This window comes from Triturus cristatus, chromosome 6 (genome assembly GCF_964204655.1).
Source record: "Triturus cristatus chromosome 6, aTriCri1.1, whole genome shotgun sequence".
Lineage (NCBI taxonomy): Eukaryota > Metazoa > Chordata > Amphibia > Caudata > Salamandridae > Triturus > Triturus cristatus.
In genome coordinates this window covers 1,271,281,844-1,271,295,578 of record NC_140589.1, presented here as the reverse complement: position 1 = coordinate 1,271,295,578, position 13,735 = coordinate 1,271,281,844, and positions in this window count along the sequence as shown.

The following is a 13,735-nucleotide window of genomic DNA, read 5'->3' as shown; positions in this document are numbered from 1 at the left end:
GTGATGGGACACCCTGTCAAAGTGTATGTTCCTCATGCAGTGGTGATTTTACTGACCAGGACCCGAACACAGTACCTAACTCCCAGTAGGTTGACAAAATATGAAAGATTAATACTTGGAGCTGAAAATGTGACAATAGTGAGGTGTACTATTCTTAATCCAGCTACCTTACTACCTGATCCATGTGCAGAAGAAGTGAGAGATGAAGTTGAACATGAATGTATTGACGTGACTGAACTTAGTACCAAGCCTCGTCCTGACATACAAGAGGAACCTTTGAAACATGCAGAACATGAGCTGTTTGTAGACGGCTCATGCATGAGACACGAGGAGGGAGGATTAAGTGCTGCTTATGCTGTATGTACATTAACTGGAATAGTCGAAGCATCCTATTTACTAGAGGTCAAATCTGCACAAGTCGCTGAATTAATAGCTATAATTAAAGCATGCAAAATTGGGAAAAATTGGAGAGTAACCATATTTACTGACAGTCAATATGGTTATGGGGTTGTGCATGATTTTGGCCAACTGTGGAAGCAGAGGGATTTCCTGACTTCTTCGGGGACGCCTATTAAAAATGGAATTTTTGTGAAAGAATTACTGGAAGCAATTCAATTACCAAAAGAGGTACCCGTGGTCAAGTGTGCTCCTCACCAATCAGGAAATGAGTATGTGACAGCAGGTAACCAATATGCTGACCAGGTTGCCCAACATTGTGCAAGGCATAAGATTGCCTTAAACCAGAAAATCGAAACTCGTGGAATCAACTGCCAACTTATGCTACCGGAGTGGGGAACTGGGAGGAGGTGAAAGGTCTGCAAGATGCAGTAGACATGAGAGAAGAGGAAGAGTGGGTGAAAATAGGATGTCAAAGAAGGGAAGAAGATGGTGTGTGGGTATGTTATGATGGCAGACCAGTCATGCCAGACAGCATGCTTGTGCCAATGGCTGGAATGTACCATGGAGATACACATGTGGGCAGGGATGCAATGATTCAACTCTTTAGACAAGATTGGTTTAACGCAAGGTTCAGGAATGTAGCAGAGAGCATTTGCCAGAGATGTTTAATATGTCAACAAATGAACCCTGGCAGGAAAATAGTGGTCTGCATGGGAAAGATTGGAAAGGCAGAGGGATCTTTTGTGAGACTACAGTTAGATTTCATTCAACTGCCTGCTTGTCGAGGGTTGAAATATGTACTTGTCATAGTTTGTTTATTTTCAAAGTGGGTGGAACCATACCCGACCCGAAGAAATTACAGCTTGACAGTGGCCAAACTTTTATTAAGAGAACTCATTCCTAGATTTGGTTTTCCTGTAATGATTGAATCAGATAAAGGATCACATTTTAATAATGAAATAATTCGACTAATTTGTGAAGCTTTCAAAGTCGAACAGAAATTGCACTGCACTTACTGTTCAAAAGCTTCTGGAGTGGTAGAACAAGTGAATGGCACAATCAAGTCAAGACTCGGAAAGGTGTGTGCATCCACCCCACTGGAATGGCCTGATGCTTTGCCTCTTGTTCTGATGGGACTCAGAAGTATTGCAGACAGAAATACTGGATTGAGTCCCCATGAAATACTCATGGGAAGAGCAATGAGACAAGCATCTGTACCAGGACACAAGCTGTTGAATATAACTGATGACTTGGTTTTGGAGTATTGCAAAGAGTTGGCTGACAGAGTGCGTTCTATCTCTCATCAGGTTGGGGAAGACGCTTTCAACAGACAGCTGAGCCACTCACATGATCTGAATCCCGGTGATTGGGTAGTTGTGAAGAATCACACTCGAGAATCGTGCCTAGCACCAAGGTGGGATAAACCGCATCAAAGTTATTCTGGCTACCTCAACAGCTGTAAAGTGTGCAGGGTTGCCTAATAGGATTCATGCAAGCCACACCAAAAGGGTACCATCTCCTGATGAAGAAGAGTTACAAGTGAAACCAGAAATCAGTGGTGCTGAAGGTTGTGCAGCTGAAGAACTTCCTATAGAAGATCCTGAAGTAGCTGCCCAAGATCAACAGAGCACTTATCAGGACGACTGGATCCCAGTGGTGGACATACCTGAAGTACTTATAATAACTAGAAGTCAAACACAGTTAGATAGACAGGAAGAGAGTGAGGACCAGACAGGAATAGAAGAAGTCATTCAGGAAAGTAAGGACACGATTATTAGGGAGCCTGAGCAGGAACAGATAAGGAGAGAACAATATACTCAGACAGAAGAAACTCAAAGCACTGTTCCGGAGTCTGAGGAGGGACAGTTAGGAATTAGAGAAACCGTTCAGGCAGAAGAAGGTAAAGAGGAAAAAAGACCTGAACAGGACCAGATAGGTATAGAAACTCAAGTTCAGGATACAGAAGAAAAACCAGACATCACTAATCCTGAACAGGGTCAAATTAAGGTAGATGAACACATCCAGGCAGAACAGGCCGAAATAATAAGCCCTGGACAAGGTCAGATAGTGAGGAAATCTGAAGACGAAACTGATCAAGTGGTGCCAAAATCTAAAGAAAATAAAAGGAGTCTTGAAGAACCTGGCAGTGCAGTGAAGTTTAAGAAAAGTCGAAAAGGTGATAATTGGCCAAGAATTATCAAGAGACTGAGATATCGACTTAAGACAATAAATGAAGAACCTGATCAAGTAAACGAAGTAACTAGTCAATCTGGACCTTCCAAAGTAATACCAAAACGAAGGAGTCAAAGATTGAAGACATTGATTAACATGTTCAAGGGTCCTGAATGGACATATGTTATTCTTGAAGACTTTAAAAACCTCGATTTAAATGAAGAGAGTGATGAAGAGCTGAATGCTGAACAAGTTGAGGAGGAAGTGAGACCGACTTGAAAGAGAAAAGACGCCTAAGGTGTTATCTCATACAAGGTTCTGAAGTTAAGAAGATATAATCTTCTTGCCCAAGATGTCTGACAATAATGTTGCTGGAAAACCAAAACAAAGCTTTATGAAGAAGTGTTGTAGGATCTGTATATGTAGTTTAATATTAGTCCTCATAATATGGGTGATATTAGCAATAGCTATTCCCTACCTGATGGTTACTGACAAACAAAATAGTACTAACACACATACAGAAGTTGCAAACATTAAAGGAGATAGAGTAGACTTAGAAACACCAGATGAGCTAGATTTACACCACACTGTCGATAAGAATGAAACTGATTTTAAATGTATTTGCAAATCTCTTAGTGCATTATGTAGAAACTATGGAAGTTAGTGATTGTCATGTTTGCATGAAATTGCCAAGCTCAGTAGCTGAAGGAGTAACTTATCATCATTTACCCTTGACATGTGATATTTCATGTAGTGTACTAGTCAGTTTATTCTATAGGACTGGAAAGCTGCAGTATTATTATTCAAATGTAGATGTAATATTTTCCGAAGTTCCCATGCGAAAGAGCATGAACCCTGGCTTTAGTACTAGAGACTCACAATTCATGGGTGAATAATTCCTAACAATGAAGACAATAGATATAGCTGATGCACATAAACGCAATTTAACCTGTAAATTGCACGAAGAAGAAAATATATTTTTGAATCTAGTAGAAAATAGCAGATAGGATTTCCAAAGAAGTGCCTCTGAACCGAAACCACATATACCTAAATGGGCTGAAAGGGAAGATCTTTTAGTAACTGTCAAAACTCATGCTGCTATGTCTCTGGACTTTGAGAAGAAAGGGAAAATCTGTCTCCATAGACTTAAAACAGAATATAACAACGTATTTATTGGTTCCAGTGTATGTGAACATAACTTCTTAGTAATTATTGGTTGGAGACTAAAAGCATGAACTGATCCTGTATTTCCTGGAATTTATTATATTTGTGGAAACAAAGCCTATTTTAGGTTACATGATCACTGGTATGGGAGATGCTATTTCGGAATAGTATTCCCTAAAGTCTATCATGTTAAAAGAATCACTGGAAGCAATAACAACAATAGTGGACTAATAAGATATAAAAGAGCTAGTTTTTCAGAAATAGTTTGTGATATATTTGGTGCATTGATACCTTCAGTGGGGGTTCTGCTAAATTCTCAAAAAATATGTCAATTGTCAACAGTAGTTGATCGGTTATCTACTGACACTGCTGGAAGATTAATACAGAATTAGTTCCTGTCAGATCTATGGTTTTGCAAAATCGACTTGCCCTTGATATCTTATTGGCAAAAGAGGGTGGAGTCTGTAAAATGCTGAAAGCACAACATTGTTGCATGTATATACCAGACAAAAGTGTAGAGATTGTAAGATATATTAAAAATATCACACATTTGGAAGAAGAACTGAAACCACTAGAGGTTGACAGTCTATGGAAGAAATTAACAAATAGTTTTTCCACCATAAGTAGTTGGTTTTCTAATATAAGTAAAGGTATATTAGGTCAAATATCATTGCCAATCATGGGCATAACTTTGTTAGTTCTGATGATAATGTGTTGTCGCAAATGCAGTGGGAAAAGAAAAAGGTACGAAGTGAATGAGAAAAGTAGAAAAAGAAAATTAGAAGGAATACGACTTGAAGAATTGAAGGGAAATATGTACAAAAGAATGAAAGGATCACAAAATAAGAAAGATAAGAGAAGGAGTGAAAGATTTGAAGACATTGAAATGGTAGAATGCTAAAGTTGGCATCTGATTTAAATCGAATTTAGTGATGGCATAAAATGCCATCAGAGAAGGGATTGATGGAGCAAGGTTTCACAGCAAAAGAAACTTGCTCGTATGCAATCCTCTCGAATAACTGGTGATACTATAACCAATCTGTCCGTGAATACTAATTTGCACCACATTTTACATAATCATATCTAGGGGAAGCTTTTCTATGTGCTGTCTTAATAAGTAACCAGAGTGTTCTAAAATGGCCGCTAAGGGGTGTGGCCAAGATGGCGCGGTGAGCAGTCGACTTCCCCGCGGGCTCCCGGGACCCTAAGCCCCTAGACCGCGTTTTCCTGCAAGAGCTCCCCGTGATTTGCAGGGAATTAGCAGAGGCAGCAGCGGAGCACAAAAGGCTGCCCCCAGAAGGCTAAAATCCCAGAAAGGCGCCTTCGCAGCCCAGCAGAGCGAGAGCCGCGACAAGTGGAGCGGAGGCGGGGCCGTGAATCGGAGCCGGCCGAGCTCAACGGGACTGTCTCCTATGCGAGGCCCTGGACCTGGCGGAGAGGCCTATCGTGGTGCAGCGGAGAAGCGTGGAGGGGGACGGCTGCAGCCCCCGGGAGACGCAGGACCACCTTACAGTGATCAGTGGTGGCAGCGCACCCGGGTGCGCACGGCACCCCCCCCGCGAGCCACTGGCAAAACAGTCAAATCGAGAGGAGAGCGGGGGCCGGAGGGAGGCCCGGAGGTCGTGGGGGAGCAGCACAGACCTGGTGAGAGAGCAGCGTTTGGCGGAGGATCGGGAGTGTGGTGGGGGGAGGAAGCTGAGAGGATCAGTGCCCCACACGAGAACAGAGGCCTACTGGGAGGTGGCAGGTGAACTGGCTGCCCGGGGCTCCTGCAGTGCCGGGCGACTTCCAGGCCTCGGGAGCAGCACCACCTCGGATGCGGGGAGAAACCTGGGGCGGCTACGAGAACCAAGCATCCGACACCGGAGCAGAACATAAGCGGGGAGAGGGGGCAGAGCCGACAGAATCCACCGAGGCCCGGTGTGTGGCCGATCCGGTACTGGGGTCCAGCCGCTTGCCATCGGAGCAAGAGCCCCTGGGAGGAGTAGCCCACAAGATACTGGTGAGACGGGGGGCGGGAGACCCCCCACCTGCTGGACGATCCCCTGCCCGCCCAGCACTGAAGGGAGGACGGTGCAACGGATTAGCGTCCTGGGCTCTAGAAGACGTAGGGCCTAGTGCACGTGGCTGGACCGGAGGCTGGTGAGTTCCCCAGCTACTAGGCCGGGACCCGGGCGGGAGATCCCGGAGTCGGCCCTGTGAGGATGAAAAGCAGCCGACGGGGCCTCGCCACTGCGGTAGAGGGGCGGAAGCTGGTTTGGAAGCCTGGAGCCCTTGACAGGGACCCGCCCCTGAGCGCGCGGAGCCACTGGAGACCGGAGGATGGAGCTGCTGAAAGAAGAGGGCAGCGGACGCCGCTCACGTGGCTGGAGAGCGGCAGCAGGGTACGGACGATCTCCCCGAGTGCGGGCGGCGCCGGTGGCACCGGCCGTGGCGGCTACCTTGCCTCCCCATAATAATGGCGGGCCACAAAGGGGGAAAGAAGGGGGAACGCACCCTCCCCGAACTCCTCGGCAGGCATCACTCGAGAGTGGACAAAGGACAGCCCTCACCATGCTCCTCCGGGGGCACGCGGGAGGTCAACGGGGAGGAACCCCCGGTCACTCGGTCCTTCATGGAGTCCCTCTTTGGCTCCCTTAGGGACGACTTCCAAACACTGAAAAAGGAGGTTGCCAGTGAAGTGCGGGAGGTCCGGGGAGAGGTGGATGGCCTGGGAGAACGGGTGGCCACCATGGAAGGTACGGGCCAGCTGAGAGACGAAGAATTCGAACAATTACAGCAGGAGGTGCTACGTCTCAGAGACCAACAGATCGACCATCAGGCGCATGCCGAAGACCTCGAAAACAGATCCCGGAGGAACAACATCCGGGTCCGGGGCATTCTGCCCACAGAAGAGGGGACGGACAGCGCAGGCTACTTGCGGGGCTTGTTCCGGGAGATCTTGGGGGAACCGGAGGACTTCCCCATTCGGATTGACAGAGCACACAGAGTGGGGCCGCAGCGGAGGGCATCGGCGCCTCCCCCGGATATTTTAGCCTTTCTCCCAGACTTTCCGCTCAAGGAACGCATTTTAGCTGAAGCCCGGAAGCGGCAGCCCCTGACCTTCCGAGGACACCCGGTCGCGCTGTACCAGGACCTCTCTGCCGTCACGCTTCAGAAACGCAAGACGTTCAAAATAGCTACGGACTTTCTGAGGGAACACGAGACATCCTATGCATAGGGTCACCCTTTTCAACTCATATTTCGATGGAATGGCACTCTGCACCAACTCCGCTCCCTGCAAGAGACATGCGGGGTCTTGGGCATAACTGCCATGGCGGATGATGCCACTACGCAGCAAAGGAGGCCCCCTACAAGGGATGGCTGGCAGCGGGTGTCCAGGCGACACTCCCGCGACTGCTCCATGAGACCGGACTCCCCCACCATTAGAGCCAGCATGGAAAACGCGGTGCTCGAGGTGGCGAGGGACACCGCCTCCAGTGATGTAGCAATGACGGCGTAAGATCCGGGGGGAGATCACCAGAGCCAACTTCTACAGCAGGTTTGGGGGCTGGGGGGGTGGGGGGTCGCGGGGAGGGGACAATGGCTGGACGTCCACTTCAGAACTCTTCCACAGACTAGTTCCCTTGGGAACTTGACTTGGACTATCGGGGGACGGGGTCTGGAGCAAGGGGGGGAGGGAGAGGGAGGGGGGATTCAGGGTTGTTGACATGTTGTCGGGGTATGGGTTGGGTGGTAGATCAAGGGCTCTATGGGGGGGTTGGAGGGAGGGAGGGAGGGAAGGAGGCCGGGGGCAGGATGGAAGGGGGGGAACTCGGGAGGGAGGGGGGGTCATCCAGTGCGTAAGCGGGGTTCGGGCCGCAGCGACGGCTTTTACGGAACAGCCTCTGGGCCTACAGGTGACCTACGCTACCCCTACGGTCCTTCCGCATGCTGCCCACGTCCCTTAAGATTGTGACGCTTAATGTCAGAGGCCTCAATAACCCAGTTAAACAGCGCGCGGTGCTGTCCCTGTTAGAAAGCACCCAGGCAGATATATGTCTCCTCCAGGAGACTCACCTCTTAATCAGGGATTGCCTCAGACTACGCTCACACAAATTCCCGACACAATTCTTCTCTTCCTGCAACACTAAGACTGCGGGGGTGGCGATCCTGGTAGCCAGGCATTTTAGGGGAGAGGTCCTCCACAAACTGGCGGAACAGAAAGGCAGGCTGTTAGTATACAGGTTTAGAGTGGGGGACCTTCCCCTTACGATAGGATCCCTCTACAGCCCGAACGATCAACAGGAGCGCTTTCTCAGCTCAGAGCTGGGGGAGATCACGGCCACGCCGGACAGGCACATTATAATCGGCGGTGACTTCAATATGGTCTTTAACTCGGCGCTCGACAGATCAGTACATCGCTCACCTCAGGCCGGTGAATTCTCGGCCGAGTGCAAGGCACAGCTGCTCGACATGGACCTTCATGACCTGTGGCGTCGCCAGCACCCTACGGCGCGGGAATACTCCTATTATTCTCACGCACACAAAACTTATGCGAGACTGGACCACCTCTTGGTCACTGGGCCAGTATGCACCCTGGCCACCGCAACGGAGATGGGGGTGGTCTCCTTGTCGGATCACGCCCCAGTTAGTGCCACGCTTAGCCTGCCGCCGGTCTCTTGCCCCCCTCGGGTGTGGCGTCTTCGAGATACCTTACTACACAAACGAACGGTCGTTACGCGTATATCTAACAAGATCCGGGAATATCAATCCCATAATGACGACTCAGACACATCTCGAGCGACCCAATGGGCGGCTCTGAAAGCGGTACTCCGGGGGGAATTTATTGCTATCTCCTCGGCGGATAACAAGGACCGGCGGCATAAACGGGAGGAACTCACCCAACGGGTCTGGGAGCTCGAGCAAATGCATTGTAGAACGGGTGCTCCCCGGATCTAGCGCCAGCTCAAGGAGGCGAGAAAACTCTTGACAGCCTTAGATATGGACCGCGCAGAATACGCAGCCTTGCGCTTGAGGCACGCCTATTACACGGAGGAGACAAATGTGGTTGGCTGCTGGCGAATAGACTTCGGGTGGCACGACAACAGCAGATAGTGAAAGCAATCTCCGACTCCACGGGTCTGTTGACCACGGAGGATGCCCATATAGCAGAGACCTTTCGGAGGTTTTACGCCGACCTCTACACCGGGGACCCCCCGGATGAACCCGCAATGACGAGGTACTTAGATTCGGTTTCTCTGCCTTCCTTGGCCCCCGCACAGGCGGCGGATCTTGACAGGGACATACGGGTCGAGGAAGTGATATCCGCCATTGCCAACCTCAAGCACGGCAAGTCCCCAGGGCCGGATGGCTATACACCCCTCTTCTATAAAACATTTTGTGCGTTGTTGGCCCCACTCCTCACGCGCCTTTTCAACTCGTTCTCTGAGCCGGGTGCCATTTCGCCAGACTTGTAGCGAGCCTCCCTTGCGGTTATTCCCAAGCCAGGGAAGGATCGGACGCAGTGTGGTTCTTACAGGCCGATATCTCTATTAAATATAGACCTCAAACTGTACACCGGAATCCTGGCAGCCCGCTTGGCCCCACATCTGCCGGGACTTATAGACCCGGACCAGGCAGGCTTTGTCCCGGGACGGCAGACAGTGGACAACACCAAGAGGATTATTCATCTTATAGAAAAGGCATCACAGATTCCGGGAGAGAGAATGCTGCTCTCGGTAAACGTGGAAAAGGCGTTCGACCGCGTTCATTGGCCGTATCTGGAACGGGTGCTACTGAAGGTAGGGCTGGGGGACAAGTTCCGCTGTAGGATTCTCAACTGCTATAAATTCCTGACTGCAGTGGTTCGGGTGAACGGTCACAGCTCCAGGAGCTTTGCCATCGAGAGAGGCACGAGGCAGGGATGCCCGTTGTCACCTCTCCTCTTCGCCCTGTATATGGAGCCTTTTGCTCAACGGATACGTGACAATCCAGCGGTGAGAGGGGTGAAGTTTGGTGGCTTTACTCACGCTATTAGCCTATACGCCGATGACGTAATATTATCCCTAGAGGATCCGCTCCAGGCCCTTCCGGCCTGTATCGAGGAGCTGACCGCCTTTGCGGTGGTCGCGGGCTTTAAGATGAACATGGGAAAATCGGTGGCTTTGGCTCTGTCTCTTACACCGGCAACCAGCGCCCAATTGCAAAGCCGTTTTCCAATAGTCTGGTCAACGGACCTGGTGCCCTTCTTGGGCATCCAACTGGCCCCCATGGTCCCCGCTATGGTGACAGCTAATTATATCACCTTAGGCAGGAAGATTCGAGACGAGATAGGCCGGTGGAACCGTGGCAGCCTCTCGTTGCTGGGGAGAATAGCGGCCGTCAAAATGACGGTCCTGCCCCAGATACTGTATCTGTTCCGAGCACTCCCGTTGCAGCCACCGGTCGGCTGGATTCAGCAGATGCAATCAGACCTGGCACGCTTTATATGGCAGGGCAAGAAGCCTAGGATGAGGAGAGCACTCTCAGTGTTGGCGCCGGAGGCGGGGGGATTGGGGATCCCGGATCTCCGTAAATACTTTCAAGCGGCGCAACTATGCTACCTGGTAGAGTGGAGCAGGTGGGAATCGGACAAGCATTGGCTCTTCCAGGATCAGGCGGTGGCGGGTCGACCGTTACAGGAAGTGCCGTTCTTGCGCAGAGCTCACCGCCCAGCGAACCTATATGCCTCCTATATTACAAGGGTGCCTCTGCGGGTGTGGGATACCATCAATGCCATACATGGCCTGACGACCTTCCCATCACCTCTAACGCCCTTGGTGGATAACCCCGACTTCATACCGGGAATGGACAGGGGGGCCTTTGGTCACTGGCGTGAGACGGGCTGTAGGGCCTTGTGCCATGTGTACGACTCGGAGGGGGTTATTCCCTTCACGCACATCCGACAAGAATACACACTCCCAGAGACCGAAAGGTTGCGCTACCTGCAAGTTCGCCACTGGGCAATGAATCCTCAGGTGCGGGAAACGGCGAATCGGAGACTCCTTCCCTACGAACGCTGGCTCCTATCTCGCACGACCGATGCAAAGCTCATAACGGACCTTTATCAATTCCTCCAACCTCCCGCCTCGCACTTTCACAACCCAGGGAGAGAACGCTGGGAGAGAGAGTTGGGTAGGTCCCTGAGCAATAAAGAGTGGGAACAGGAGGCATACAGAGCCCGACACTTGGCATATCACACAGGCCTCACTGAAACTCTCACGAAAGTCTCCACATATTGGTATTACACCCCGGAACGCGTACACGACATGGACCACAGTAAAGAGGCCAGCTGTTGGAGGGGATGTGGACAGGTGGGCACATTGACACACATTCTGTGGGACTGTCCACTCCTTGATTCATATTGGAAAGAGGTGATAGACGACATTGACTCTCATTTTGGTACTGAACTGCCACGCCTCCCAGCCTATATCTTACTAGGCCTCCCGAACAGTCTGATGTACCCATTAAAATCCCGTAGAGGTAGGAAGATAGCCATTGCGTTGGGATCAGCGATGCAGAACATCTTAGTACACTGGCGCACCATGACACTCCCCACGGTTACGGGATGGCTCCACAGATTGTGGCATGTGCTGGGTATGGAGAAGATGTCACTCACGGTGGCGGGGGATGCGGGGCAGTTCCTTGATCTTTGGCAACCGTTTCAGTCTCTACTGGTCACGGAATTCCGGGAACTGACATGCCCGAGATATCTCCGACTTCTGCGGCTTACTTCGCTAGAAGAATCGGTCTCCTGAGTGGACGCAGGGCCGGGAACTAGGGGAGGTGGTGACAGTGGAAGACGGGTGATCTGAAATACGCACTGGACGGAGGGAGGGTTAGGGAGGGGGGAGTTCGGCAGTTGGGGTTCTGGGAGGATGGTTTAGGGGGGGAGTTCTTTTCTCTATCTGAGTGTCAAGGCGGCTGATGTCCTAGTGGACTGAGGCTTTGAAGAGCCTCATACCCAGCGTAGAGCACTGGCCATCTAGTGCTGACACCTTTTTGGCCTATATTCTTTGAAGGGGTGCCTCCATGATATTATATCACAGTCCTGCCAACTAAGGAATAGTCCTCCAGCATCAGCCGCAAGGGGGTGGGTTTGTCCTCATCCTTCCCGTTTGAGACGTGGCCGGCCTGGAAGGGTTGTAGGCGGCATGCTGGGTTAATGTATGAACTGTTTGCTGTGAACTCGACGGTGCTTTAACATGCTGATATCACTATGTAGTAATTTGCCGGCCCGCTGGGTTGTAGGCGATAAATGCTGATGCCGTTATTGATGCTCTTTCAATAAAAAAAGACTTAAACCTAAAATGGCCGCTAAAACGCAGGAATTCTTCTGCACATGCATCTACTACATCTGTGTAGCATGACGTTTTCTGTCGCTTGGGGGAAAACTTTGCAGCTGCGCAGTAGCTTCTAAAATGGCCGCTTTAAGGTAAAGCACTAACGCGCATGCTGAGCTGAAATTAACCCATGCGAGTTCTACTAAGCTATTAATGCAAAAGATTTATTAAGTAAATGGGGTTAGAGTAGAAGTAAGTGGTATGCAGTGAATTCATTTAGGTTTGTATTCTAACATGTTTTTCTTTGACTTTATTAATAGTTCCCATTTGGGCCTTGGAGGGGGACCGCGTCTCTGTTTCCATGTGACTTCTACACATGCGCAGAATAACTACTTGCTCTGAACAAGTGGACTGAAATTGACTGACTGCCAAACTCAAGCCCAGCAAGGACATGGGAACCCAACTTTTTGACCCTACAAGAGGAAAGAGATGCAACAAAATGTAAATTAGTCTTACCGATCCACATATAAAATATCTGTGGGAATAAAGCTTGTGGGTATTAAAATTAAGGGGCGGGGAATTAGACAATAGACTAAAGAAAAGTAGTACACTTGGTGTGGTGTGATGTCCTCACCCTACTGCTTGGCCCAATCAAAATTGCGGGTGAACATAGAATTGAAACACTTGGGGGTGGATCATACACTTGAATTTGGTATAACAGAGGTAAGTTATAGATAGTTAGACACACTTGAGGCTTGATGCTGAGATGCTGATGCTATGCTGAGATGCTGCCCAATTTTGCTGCAATATGACTGAAGAATCCAACACTAGGGAAAATTTGCGGAACAGCCGAGGTGGCACATCTAGGAAGGGGTCTGGACGTGCCCGAGCTGGAGAGAGTAGCACCAGAGAGGGGTGTAACGCTGGCCTTGCACTAGAAGAGGTCACCTTTCCCTGTCCCAAACCTGTCCTGAGTCCTTGACTCTTTGATGTCGGGGTCCTCACACCCTTCTAGGTAAATATATCTGTAGGGTAAATGCTCCATACTTGCTCTCTATCCTTTCTTTCCTCAGGTGCTGTCATTGCAAGAATGTATTAATGCAACTGATTATAAGCTAAGTGTACTATTTTCCTGATGGAGATTTCTGGTATATTCATGTGTATTTTGATTTGACTCATAAAAATCATTAAGTTCAGATAAACTTTTAAAACTCCCTCTGAGTCTGTGGTTCTTTAAATAAAGTTAAATGCATTATTGTCTTTCCTCCCTATTCTAATCTACTACTAGATCTTATCGAACGTCCATTTACTCAGGAGACAGGAATGGTAAGAATGCTGGTGTAAAGGTTTCCTAGGGTAAGATAAGATTGATGATCAGTGGATATTTGCCAGCTCATTGTGTGTATGAATGTATATGGGCCCAAATGAGTGTTGTGTGTATGATTGTGTAGGGCTGGTAAACTCCGCTGCATCACCTATTCTTGCCAATTGGAGGGGAACCCTGGTGCTAAAAATCCAGTTCATTGCCTAATTGCATGTCCTTATATACAAGTAGATTATGATCTGATAAAACCTGTGGTGCTTTCTCTATACTACACCCCTGAATTAATGCATTGGACACAAACACATTATCTAATCTGGCATGTGATACTTGGGGAGCAGAAGAAAAAGTAAACCTGGGAACCAAAGGTTTTAAA